Source organism: Ochlerotatus camptorhynchus, unplaced genomic scaffold (genome assembly GCF_037179485.1).
Source record: "Ochlerotatus camptorhynchus isolate MF236.1 unplaced genomic scaffold, CSIRO-AGI_Acam_v1.1 ptg000544l, whole genome shotgun sequence".
NCBI classification, from domain to species: Eukaryota; Metazoa; Arthropoda; class Insecta; order Diptera; family Culicidae; genus Ochlerotatus; species Ochlerotatus camptorhynchus.
Genome location: NW_027041027.1, coordinates 62,412 through 74,662, shown reverse-complemented (window position 1 = coordinate 74,662; position 12,251 = coordinate 62,412). Strand labels below are relative to the sequence as shown.

At 38.3% G+C, this 12,251-nt stretch overlaps 1 protein-coding gene across 3 annotated transcripts in view; it reads right to left on the bottom strand.

The window, feature by feature from the left end:
* Positions 1 to 12,007, bottom strand: part of mol (dual oxidase maturation factor 1 mol) — a 210,664-nt gene extending 198,657 nt beyond the window's left edge. The window contains exons 1-2 of one of the 3 annotated variants that reach the window (XM_065236298.1): positions 11,718 to 12,007; positions 7,296 to 7,713 (exon numbers count right to left, since the gene is read on the bottom strand). The gene's annotated coding sequence lies outside the window, so the exon portion shown is untranslated. Of the gene's footprint in view, positions 1 to 7,295; positions 7,714 to 10,546; positions 10,662 to 11,717 lie in introns of those variants that run through there. The other 2 variants (XM_065236300.1, XM_065236299.1) reach the window with 2 other exon arrangements.
* Positions 12,008 to 12,251: the final 244 nt, after the last annotated feature.

Below are 12,251 nucleotides of genomic sequence, written 5' to 3'. Positions count from 1 at the left end.
TCGGTGAACAGGATTACCGATTTTTTTCGCTTAAGGAAGTTCAAGATTTTCTTGCATCGTTCGACTCGTAGCTCTCGGATGCGGTTGGTAATCATGTGAGATTTTTTCCGTGCCCTCGACTTCGCCCCGCAATCTTCCTTTACGATCTTCCGTGCCGTAACGTCACTGATCCCGTGTTCCTTTGCCATGTTCCTTATTGAACGCACTGGATTCACCCGAATCTTTCTTTTGATAGCAGCGATAACCCTCGGAACCCGACCTGACCTCGGACGACCTGTGGCAACCTTCGCGGATAGTTGTCCTTTCTTTTCTCGGTCTAAAACCCTTTTGTCGGGACAAATCACAGCACACTTTTGTGTTATTTCTGATCAAAATATGCGATGACTTTTAATGCTATGGATCAAATTTATTTAAAAATTTCTTTGCAGCAATTCTGTACACCGAACCTATTCGAGTACTAAAGGGTGTCCACAGTTAAATTGCATCACTTTCAAAAAGTTGTAACAGTTTGTCCATTGTGTTAATTTTATTTAAATTTTGGGTGAGATGGCCTCAGCGTGTATTGTTTACACTGCGTGAGTTTTATTTCACAATTTCTAGTAGTTTTGAAAATGGAGTCAAAGGAACAGCGCTTGCGCGAGAAAATTTTGCACACTGACCTAAAAAACCCACATCTTTCGCACCTAGTCATCGGAAAGATGTTGGCAATCCAACCAGAAAGAATGAGTTGGTAGGCGATTTGTCCGTGCGAAAAACGGAACAAGCCTTTCGTAGCAACTACTACCGTAAATGGCCATGTCTACATGAATGAGTGCTTGAAGAAATGACTACTTCCGTTTCTCAAATCACACAACGTTCCTTTTTTATTGGCCGGATCTAGCCTCTTGTCACTACTCCAAGGGAGATGGGGTAAATTTCGTGGCGAAGGATCTCAATCCCCCAAACACCCCGGAGTTGCAGCCTATCGAAAAATACTGGACAAATGCAGCACGAACTCCGTAAGCATCCTAGAGTTGTCACTACGGAGCAGGCAATGTTGAAATCATGGTTTAAAGCAGAAAAAAAAAATGTCGATGCAACCGTTGTAAAAAATCTTGTGGGTGGAATTAAGAAGAAAATAAGTTTGGGCATTTGGATTTGGTGAAGAAATAGAGTGAAATAAAGATACGTAAAACAGTTTAGTTTTTTAATCCCTGACAATTTCATGACAATCGGTTGAGGGACTTATTTTTGGCGAATACTTCTAAGCGATGCAATTTAACTGTAGACACCCTTTATAAACTATTGGTATGATTATTTGATTGAAACCCGAACGGATTGCATCATACATTGAGTGAATACTGGGAGTAGGTAGTTCTGATTCCAGTGGTCCTCTAATATATTTTTTCTTCCCGTATTTTTCAAAAGTCACAATTATACAACGTCCTATCGTGAAGTATTGTTTACTAGGGCTATTTTTGATTACATTGTGCTCCCTTGATTCTTTATCTATAATATTCTTATACCCTAACAAGGCACATTTTTTAGGTACGCCCCTTTTATACATTGGGATATTATTCACGTTTTTGCTGTACCTTAGCATGTGACATTATTGTTGTGAAAGGATCATTTGAAGAATATTACTCACGGCAAATTTGTCTAGAATATTTGAAAACGGTATCTCGATGTTATAGGCTTAATCTGGTGATATTTCGAATTCTAAGGCGGTATATTCAGTAAGCGGAGCACTTCCGTGCTACAATCTTGCTGCATTGAAAATATTTAAAATTTAGTTTATCCAACGAAATCGTTCGTTTGATTCACGAATCCATTCGATGTTATCTGCAACGAAATAGATTCGTACTGTTTATGAAGCTAGTTTCGTTATAAATGCCACACTCGCTACTGATTTTATTTCGTATTGCGAACGAATGATTCATAAAATAAATACGAAACTTTCGTGTCGATAGAAAAAAGTACGAAACATGCATGTACTCAAAAAAGAAAATATTGCAAAGGACAACGAAAGTTTCGTCAAAAAATAAATTGTCTTCCTGGTTATGATTGTATGTACGAAGGCATTTCGTACGATCGCACTTCACTTAGGAGGCAACTAGCCTCTATTTTATTCCATGAAGAATGATTTCCCCGCACTAGATTAAAGTCCATCCCTTATTTTAATCCCATCTGCAACATCATCTTGGCGATTTCACCTTCATTCACATCAACATCACTCGCAAAAATATGAGCAGGACGACAGCAGCAGCAACAGCTTTTCAACACACAAAACTCAGCACATCACCGCCATCAGCAACATGAGTTACAAAAAGAGCAGCAGTATGCTTGTCCGTACGAAATTGATTTCGTGTATTGTACGAATAAGGCATTAGCATTTTGTCAGATGACAGGCAATACGAATGTTTCGTACAATTACAGAAAAAGTGTTTTATCTACGAAATCCATTTTTATGAAACGAGCGTCAGAGAATTAACGAAAAAATATTTTCAGTGTGATGTCATACACGTCTGTAGGGCGGTGCAGCCTCATGAAGATAGTTGTACCTTTAAAACGTGGCGTGTTAGGGGAATAGTATATTCAGGACATTAAGCCAGAAGACCATGAGGCAGTCAAATACGATCAAATTTTTCTGTCTTAGAAGGTCTGATTGTAAAACATCGTCCATGTTGCCATCTGCTGTCTACACTGTGGAGGGCAGTATGCTCAACAGATGGTGGTAGTGTTCAAACGTTAATGTACATAGATTTACTATGCGCTATGCATGCTGTCGATGAGTACACTACTGACTATCAAAAAAAAAAATCAACCGTTAAATTAGTGGACGATAACTTGTATGTGAAGTCATTTTTCTATTTGTCTAAGATAATAGACAATGGAAAATGACAATTAAAATAATAGAAAAGTATAATTGCATTATCTTTAAAAAAAAAAACAAATTAAACTTTTCAGTCACGAAATAATTATTTTGGCAACATTGTGCTGAAAATCTGTGGTTGTAGCTTCGTAGTCCAGTAATCTTCTTTATATTTAACATATTACATGATTTTTTCTTTATTAAGGAGATTTCAAGCCTTTAGCTAGTTCATCACCACATGAAATTTAATACCCATGTCCAATAGACCAATACTTGAAGCTTAATTTGGAGAATATTACGATTTAATAACTTCTCTCAAGGTTAAAATAGCCAAGTAACATTTAAGGTTTTATGATGTACTACAAGGCTTCTATAACACAACATTCATAAAAAACCTGGTCAAGATAGCTTTACCTTTACTACATCCACTAAAATCTCATTGAGACTAGATTCTGTCTAGTTGCCCCCCTGAAGGATGTTCTAAAGAGTATTATCGAGACATTTTAAGAATGACTTGCTGCAAAAAGGTTATATGAGGAATACATTGAGAACCATTTGAAATCTTTATTTAAAGTACCAAAAAAAAAGCCATTTGGTATCAATACTTGTGCCATTAGCCTTTGACACTTGCTTTGCGCACTAAAAATAAAGCATCAATCAAGATAAAATGGAATACATAAATATCGTCCAATTTTGCCAAATTCATTGTTCAAAAATAAATCTGTCAAAAATACTCATAAATTTCCTCGTCATTAAAGTGAAAGAATCACTAAAATTATCGGAACTCGTATTGTGGTCTATTTTTAGGTGACAGATTAAATCTTATATGAAATGTGCTTCGGAAGATCGAAACAAATAAGTCCGCCTTCGGAAAACGTTGATTTGACTTATTATTTTTAATTTAGCTTACAAAATATAGTTATTTGTTATGTTAATCATTGCTTCCAGCCGAGACAATTTGATGATTTTCGTAATCTCTATTACTGCTCATTGATAAATTGATCTTGAAAAACGAAGATTGTAAAAAAGCATATGGAATAATAACAATATGTTCTATTCCAGCGTTGGATCAACAAGTTGCGTGACATCCTTGATAAGGGCGATTCATCTATTGGAATTAGTTACTCAGGAAGTGTTTCTACGTAACTTGGAACAGGTGGAAGCTCAATCGTTTCCGAAAAGTTTTCCTTCTTCTGGATGATGCGATGAAGTTTATGTGCGCTTGCTTGGAATTTTTGGAACAGTTAACCCTTTCGCCGAATGAAATCGTTGCTATGGTTCGGAAGGCAGTCAATTTCCAGCTGACGGACAGCTTTTGAAGTTCCGGTCAGCAGTTTTCCGCAGTCCCAGTTTGGCACTGATGCTATTCGGATCAGGCTTTAAAAGGTTTTTAAAACAGCATAATGCTGAACTACTGATCAAGAATGTTTTGCACTTTTAAATACTGTATTTAAACTAAAAATATTGCGTATTGCTGTTATAAAACCACAATAAATCAGAGTGAAAGCCAAAAGGCTGTTAAATTGTTACTTGGATAAGATACTATTGTTAGTCAATCCTAGACCATTGCAGGAACTGGTGGAGTTTTAGGATAACTGAGGCCTCGATGGGTGATAGCTGAACCTTGGAAGAAAGTTCACAACACTCTTATTCGGTCTTAAAAAAGATCACCTCGTTTAGGCTGGACTGGGAGAATAAGAAGGGCGCAAGTAACAAAAAAAAAATCAACTTGAGGACTATATGAAGGAAAATTTTAAGATCACTTATTTAATAATAAAATTATTCTTCCTTTTCTTCTCTGACCTGTTCTGATTGGCTACCAAATGGCACCAACCAAGCAGCGCGCTGTTTGTTTCGATGTGGTGGTGAAGCTCTGCTTGGGAAGGCACAGTTGGCGGCTGGTCGATGAAGACTTTCTTCTTTTTGCACCACACACACGCATTTGCACTTGGTTTGTGAAAAGTAGGTGGGATGGGAACGATGAGATTTTATTTTCCGGAAAGGAGCTACACGTTAACTATTAAATTTTCGCACTATATTTGCAAACAATTGTGTTTTGTACAACGCACGAGAGCTCGTGTTACAAAAGTTGGCACGCGTAATGAAAGGTTAAACTTTTCAGTCGTTAAATAATTTCAAAATTAATTTGAAACAGTAAGTCAAGAGAAAGAATCAATTTATTCTTGATTTGATTTTGTGAGATCTTGTTTTCCGTGCTGAGCACCAATGCTACCGACGCTAGGACCCTACCTATCGACCCATCAACTCATGAACCGGGGACCAACGGCTTTACTTCCCTAACCCTCAGAACATCCCGGCGGCGCCGACTGGGATTGAATCCAAGTCTGCTGGGGTCCCTATTAGCACACTGGTCACAAACCTGTTGAGGTTACCTCTATGTGACTGTTTGGGTCACAATCAAGTTGCTGCAACCTTCTGTGCCGGATGTGTGCTACTTGGGGTGAGAGGCAATCACGCTTACCACTACACCACCGGCGCCGCTTAGAGAAAGAATCCATGTTTTAAGACAAAACGGCAAAAAATAGAATAAAATAAAAATATTTTTTCTTATTTTTTTTTACTTTTTGGATGGTGTTGATGAAAAGATGGTGTTCCTCGTGGTGCCATCAAACGGGATATTAATAGATACGCATGCTATGAAAATTGTGTTTAAAGTTTTCAAATGTGGGTTTAACATATTTGGCAACACTGTACATACAAAATAGATGCATATTTACATATAACAGTAGTGGAACTTCGGAATAGACAGTGACTCCACTATTCATTGGCGAACACTAGCGCACCTAGCGGTAGAAGGCATCTTCTGCCTGCAGTTAAGATAGGCAACATGCTAAGATAGTGTGAGTGCGCATAGAGGCTAGCCATTAAGTGAAGAGGTTGCGATCCGGTAGAAGAGTTAGTGAGTCGATACAGATATTGTTCGTAAATTTATCCGACTGCACATCAATCGAAATTGACAAACTAATGGTATTAAAATCAGTAGCTATGAGGTCTCTATAGTTCTGCATGATCACTTATCATATTGAGTAATTTGTTTATTTTTAGGGCATTTTAGAACCCTAAAATTTGAAAATGGGGCGATTAGGGGTGAAATTAGTCAAGCTCTCGAATGACTTTCGAGTAAATTTCTAGTTACTGTTCCTATTAAATTTGTATACCCTGAATCCGATTCAGATGTTAAAATCCTTGTACAAAGTGTTTTTTCCGCAGAAATTTCAAAGAAAATTTCTTAAAATGCATAGTTTAAAAAAATCACTAAATTTCACAGAAAAAACTGTGATTTTTTAATATTGGAAACATTTCACCGCAAATTTTCAAATTATTCCGATCCAGTGACGCTTAGTCCAATGCCAAATGCCACTTTTAAGCTAATGACAGCAATAGTTGCAGCCTTGTGATCTTTAATTGACTATTAATAACTATTGAATGCTGTCAGTCTAGTTTTTTGTTATGAGAAACTCGTTTAAAGACTGAACTCTCACGATGAATTTTTATCTAGATTTGTATCACCTAAACTTATATACGTGACAACTAAATTAGCAACCAATTATGATAAATTTTCTCCCGCATTACGCTACTTACAGTGCACTAACGATTTTAAATTGGCTCACACTGGACTAGCCTATCGCAAGTACATCGCACAACGTACCCCATTCTATTCGAAATTCTAGAGCTACACTATGTTTGTTTTGATTCGCTATGAAAGTTTGACAGATAAAATGAGGGGTTCATGATTTTTCCTATGTTTCGTGGGGTGCAGCTTGGGACCGAAAAGACTACCAGAGCTGAGCCAAAAAGTTGAGCACGTTTTTTCGGGACCTTCTGGTCTTAGTAACCTCTATGCCTCTAGTATGCAACGCATTTTCCAATTGAAGACGTTAACGCTGACTTTCGGCGTTCATCATTAACAACCCTCGAACTTTTTTTCCTTGTTTTTTTTTCCGTAGATCTTGTTTTCCGTACTGAGTACCAATGCTATCGATGCCAGGAAGACAGTTCCCAACCAAACCTGGACCCTACCTATCGACCCATCAACTCATGGACTAGGGACCAACGACTGTACTTCCCTTCTGAAGGAAGGCGTGATCAAAGATTTTATGCCTTAGAAAATCCCAGCGGCGCCAACTGGGATTGAACTCAGGCCTTTTGGGGTCAGAGGCAATAACGCTTACCACTATATCACCGGTGCTGCTAACCCTGGTACTTATGCATACCATTTAATTTTAAAAATGTTTTTTTTTTTAAATTTCATATATTAACTAGAACCAAATCCTTATCGATTGAAAGTTGTTTCATCATAAGCCATTGAGAACTGTCTACCTGTTTTTAATTTTAACTTGTCAGATCAAAAACGTCAGCCACGTAAGTATTAAAATATTTGGTAAACATTTAAAATGATCAATTTCGTATCTTCTGCACTTACCGAATCTGATGCAAGTTGATTCTGCGGACGTCGGTGAGGCTGACTTTAATGACGTTTCTACGCTGTTTCTGTTTTCCAAGACGAGGCTCCCTCTGTTGTTCGCCAATTACTTCCCACTAAGTTGCGCGGTTACTTCACCGAACTAGACACAACACAGTCGCAAAAGCGAGCCTATTATTTAATCAACTTTTTCGCTTAGTTATTTTACAGTGATGTTGTTGTTATTGTTGTTGTTGATGTTGTAGTCGATGTTAATGTTGTGGTTGTATACAACTTTTTCGATCCAACGACGGCGCCCGATGATGCTATTGCTGCTGGTGGTGGTTTATTCCACTCTGCTGCGTGATCGTTTGGAAGATGACGACGACGACGACGATGATGGCAATGCGGTGATGATGATGCTGCGAAGAAACGATGGCTGTTGGTATATAAAAACCACCAACCATGCAATGGCTATATTACTGATGCGGCGTAAATTTGCTATGCAAACTTTGCGGGCCAGTGGTGCAATATGCATTCTGTTTGGTCAATCACACTGCTGCTGTGGTTTTATGTCGAAAAGAGCGTGAACATCACTTGTTAACAGTGAATGTATGGAAACATTTTGAAAGATTACACGTGATTATCTGTGTCAAAATCTTTTGAATTGGTCGACTTAAATTGTAGGAAAAGGATTTATCAAGAATACGTATACAATCTTTAAATCATCATCAATCATCATAAATTGCCCAATGTCGATCTAAATGCCCTCATGATTGGGTCCATGCACAATTTCCTAAATAAAGCTATTTTTATTCATTTTGTGCCAATCTTTAAATCCATATACCAATGTTAGAGCCATTTTCCCTTTATACTAAATAACCACCCATAGATTCCTAAATGAAGTCGTCAGAAGCCTTTTCAAATATATTATTAAAATTCGGCCATCTTACTTTGTCTAGACCTAGGAAAGCATCTTGTGACGGTTTTGATCGGAAATATTGATCCTGGAAAAGAGGCTCGTCCGAAGAAAAAAAATCGCCATTGGATAGTTCACGCTGGTTTAATGTTCGTGATGATCGAAACCTTCACAAGATCATTCAACTTTTCAGTCATCGATCAAAAAGCCTATAATATAACAAATCGAGGATTACCTCTTTAACAATCTTTTTGATTGCCATCAATACATTAATAGAGTAAACCAAGATAAAGATCAGACACCAGAAAACAATCCCCAACCTGTTGATAATGTTGGTTTGCATGATTAAGGTTGTTTGCGAAAAATTGACGATCTATACAATGGAGAACAACCTGCAGTAAGTTTAAGAGATAATATTGGCTTACTAAAGATTGTGCATATATTAAACTCAAAACAGGAAAAGATTCATTATATAGTTAAAGTCACCAACGTAGTGAGGGCCGTGAAAACGGTCCCCAACAATGCTCAAGGAGTGGAGTTAACACGTTTCATCATAGCAACTTTTCCACGAATTTAATGTCATTATCATTGTGAGAAAAATAATATGTTCCAAAATTGCAGCTAATTTTCTGAGATCCATAATGTTTTGATGTCCGAGATCTCTAAAGTCTCAGAACATTAAAGATTCTCTGTGTTACAGAATAATGAAATTTATTCGATGGCCGCTTGGCTAGACTGAACGCTATTGAGCTAAATTATATTTTCAAAGAGAGAAATGTTTAGTTAAAACAGAAATTGTTTTAAATGAAAATATATGTATAACTAATTGAAATATTTAAGATGTTTTATAATCGCTAAAACAGTTTCGGGTAACCCGTGACTTGTCAGGAATTAGATTTGAACTCGTGACTTTGGCATGAATCTTAACCACTATGCTGGAGCCGTCCTTATTACTGAAGTTGTCACTTGTCAGACTTTGCTATGCAAACTTTGCGGGCCAGTGGTGCAATATGCATTCTGTTTGGTCAATCACACTGCTGCTGTGGTTTTATGTCGAAAAGAGCGTGAACATCACTTGTTAACAGTGGCATAACCGGCGCCGGCAATCCTCGAAACTTCAAGAGGACAAATATCACAACTAACACAATATTGAACAATAAAACTACAACTCCGCGTTTGATTCAGTGTAGCGAAAAAGGAGTTCCAGTTTCATGAGCGATGTCACAATAGTAACCGAGATGTGTACTCTAGCAAATTTGACGTGCTAGGGTATATCAGCCTTCGTGACGGTCATTTTTGGAATAAAAGTTCTAATTTTCCACGGTTTTATGCCTTTAGATGAGAAAGCCATTCTCTAAAAGTTTTAGCTCATTTGGTTGTAGGCAGGGTGGCTTGCACTAACTTGCTATAAAAAAAATGTTTTTCGGAATAATGAAATCATTATATGATATCCGGAGTAATTTGAGATTTGGGCGTAATTGCTTTTCTAAACAAACACGTAAATCACCGATTTCTCTCGAACAATAGCTCAATCTCATAAACAAACTATACCAAATGATACAGGAATCATTCCTCTACCTGATAGTGTTATTAGTTTTCGAGATTGAGCTTTTATTCGTGAAAAATCGGTGATTGACGTGTTTGCTTAGAAAAGCAATTACGCTCAAATCTCAAATCACTCCGGATATAATGATATGTTGTACTTGCAAGTAACAAGAAGAGGGTGAAAAGTGTGCGTTTGACTCATAAAACCTATCAATTTCGCTTTCAGAGCATCACAATCAGCGATTTTATGATTCATGAGCGTTCACTCAGAGTGAACGCTCACGAATCGGAAAATCGGTGATTTTGACGCACTGAAAGCAATATTGACAGGTTTTATGTGTCAAATACATACTTCACGATCCCGTCTTATAACCTTCAAGTACTTATAACCATTATAACATCTAATGATTTCATAATTCCGAAAAACAATTTTTTATAGCAAGTGAGTGGAAGCAACTCTGGTTGTAGGATGAGTTGGCGCTTTTAGATTTAATTTTGTATTTGCTGTATTACGATTCAGGTTCATCGGTAAATTGAAACTTTATCAGTGTTGAAATTACTATCTGCCAGTGTTCAAAAATGTATGACACAAAATCAATAAAATTGCAGCCTTCTATATTTCCATGCCATCACATTTCAAATCAATTATGAGCCGAATATTGTTGATTTATGACTCTCATATCACTGCATTACTGCACACACCAGCCCAGCATTCTGTAAGTCTGCCAAAGATTTGATTATAGGCCTTAAGCACATATTTTTGGCGTCGTTTTAAACCCATTCATCCCTTTAAAAGACCGTTGCGTACATGTTCAATCTCTTTACGCTCCCGGCACTTCCTCAATCACACTGAGTCACTTTCTTCCAAGCACTTGTCTCTCAAAACATTCCAAGCCCCAGTGTACGCACACAAGCACTTCCCCCCATTTGCATGTACAGAGGGGTACCGTTGTTTGCGGATGGAATTTTCACCGGTAATATTTTTTCTGGATTCCTTGATGCCTGTTTTTTTTTTAGAAATAAAGATACCATTCGCGGTCAGTATTCTTACTACCAAAGATCAGGTAGCTAGGTATTGGGAATAAGAAATACCGGCTAAAACTCCATCCGCAAACAGCGGTACGTCTCTGTAGTAATCCACCAATTATTCGCTTCTGCTTCTCCACTTTACGTAATGTGCACTCTTCATGCGCCAATTCTTTGGTCACGGCTCTCCAACTCTATTAAAAACTTTGCGTAGGTTATGTTTGCTCGTTCACTCGCGATTGCATCAAACCGTTTCGTGTTCTCTTCTCTTTCACTTCGTCCACATCTCTTTTCACTTTCTTTTGCGTGCACTTTTCTCGCGGTTTTTTTTCTTTTCTTTAATTTCTCGTGTCTCCCCTTTTTTCACTCTCTTTCCGAGTACGCGCACTCGCTAGACAACACGGACCGGCGTTTCGATTTTTGCTGTTTCACTGAGGCGCAGCTCGATTACTTCACTTTTCGAGCTTTGGCGTTTCAGCTGCATGGCGCGAAGAAATGCCTCTGCGTCGAGGGGAGTTGCTATTTTCACTTTCTATCACAACACACACAAACGGGTTTGGATCCACGAACGGCTTGTTGTGCACTCGTGGGGAGGAAAAATGTGTGAGATGAGAGAAAGAAAAATAAATAAAAGTTAGGTAATAGCGATGAATTCGTTATTACTTCATTGTTACATCGCGTGTGGATCCGTCACTGGGGCAGTGGATTAGGGATTTTTTTGAAACTCGACCGAGACACGATTCGAAGCAGTTAAACGCTCAATTATCTGGTAACAACGATTCGTATCTTGTAATTAAACAATTGGCACTTTTAAATCAATTTTCTTTGTTCTAACTGCATCACATAAGCTCTTTTGTCTTCACCAAAGCTTTGTATTGTATCACTATGAGTAGATGCCAAGCACAATATACCTAGATGACTCAATATGACTAATTTACAAATCGGGAACTTACAAATCAATTTTCTTCTAACAGCTTATCGGAAATCTTCGCCTTCCAATACAATACGAGCCACACAATAAAGCTCACAACCAATTCGCTAGATCCTGGGAAATCTTTTTACAAATTGAACGCGACCGGACGCGCGGTTCCGGGATGAATCGCGGATAAGTACAAAACTCGCTACCGACACGTACGAATGTTCTTTGTAAACTGATCGGATACACAAAAGCTGTGTTGTGAACAGTCCCCTCTGGCAAAACCGACGCGACGAGAGCGTGTGATCGATCCTCCTCGCGCTCACCTCTTCTGTTTTGCGGTGTAGAGCCTCAGAGTGAGCTGGCGAGATCCGAAACCACAACAACAGCAGCGCGAAACAACAATAACAACAATCCGACCGTGCTACGGCGGGAGCACTGATCACCGAAGACGACGACGTTTGTGGCGGTGACTACGTCAGTGTAGAGGCGGAAAAACAAACCCAAGCTGAAAGTCCCCAACACTGAACTGGATGGAGCTCATGCTTGCGAGTACCGGTTCTTTTGGGGA